Source organism: Amphiura filiformis, chromosome 1 (assembly GCF_039555335.1).
Source record: "Amphiura filiformis chromosome 1, Afil_fr2py, whole genome shotgun sequence".
Classification (NCBI taxonomy): Eukaryota; Metazoa; Echinodermata; class Ophiuroidea; order Amphilepidida; family Amphiuridae; genus Amphiura; species Amphiura filiformis.
This window is the reverse complement of record NC_092628.1, coordinates 82,000,018-82,001,315: the sequence shown is the minus strand read 5'-3', so window position 1 is coordinate 82,001,315 and position 1,298 is coordinate 82,000,018.

Sequence of the window (1,298 nt, the reverse complement as noted above, 5' to 3'; positions counted from 1 at the left end):
ATATAACGCATATGTAGTATTTTGTACACAACAGCCATGTCTAACAACAATATTTTTCACGTCTGTTGTTGGTTCCTGACCAAATTAACCTCCTATTTAGCCATTTTAACCTTTAAAACCCCATTTTTGCGCGCTTCCTGCACATTTATTACACTTTTGTACCATATTTCACCAGTTTAGCTTCAATTTACCAACATTTTTCGCACGCTTTGCGCACATTTGTATAGACCTATTTTGTCGGCAAAAAGATGCTGGATTCACATTACTTCAAGACAATTTTTCCAACTCCCCCCCCCCCCCCACTATATCAAAAATAACAACTTAACGCTAGCATGGTTAGCCACACGGAGTTCAGATACTACAAAATGCTTTTAATGTTTGGTGAAAATGTCTGCTTTCAATACACCTTTAAGAACTGAAAGGACTGAAGAGATCTGATCTCCAGTGATTCGCAGTGATTTGTAGACATGCCGAGTCATTATTATTATAACCACAGTATCAAAAATATAAGTGAAGTACAAACACTTCCAATGTACCTGTTTCCCTTCTTCCAATCATTCACTATTCCAGTGGGTATGACATAGTACATCAACCTCATCGTGTACATCTGATGGTATATGCAAGCATATTTTGTGATAGTATGGGTATACTGATATGATGCCATTATGTGGATAGAACATCTGTGTAAGAGATTATTGCTTACGTCATTTTTTCATCTCTGACAAAAATGAAACTGTGCGTCCCGTCATTAGTTTTTCACCTCTTTGTCTATAAAATGTCTAAAAAGTTTCAGTCACAGGAAACTCCTGCCGACTCTGTGGTATCAAGTGCATAAAAAGAATCACTATATGGGGTCAAAAATCAGCTTTCATTACATATTGACCACCCCTCGTGTATAGTTTGTCTCTGCCAGTCCACTCATTTTATTTCAGTTTCATAATCCTTACAACATGTTTATCTTTACTTTACTTGATTCAAACTGTGTTTCAAACTACAATTTTATTGAAAAGAATTTTACAGATTTTAACAAAATACTGCCATCAAAATAAGTACTAGTTAAAACATTTTTATTTTCAGTTGAAAATCATGATAACGTCTTCAATATGCACCAGTAAAATCATAAATGCCGATTTATCAGTTTGGGTGTTGCTAAAAATAATTATAATGTTTTCTACATACACTAGACAATTACACTGAACATTCATCCAATATCTTGTCGAATTCACATTACTTACAAGATAGTAATATTCTTTGCATGGAACAATTAAGATTATGCCCCGGGGGTTTTGCTATTCGAT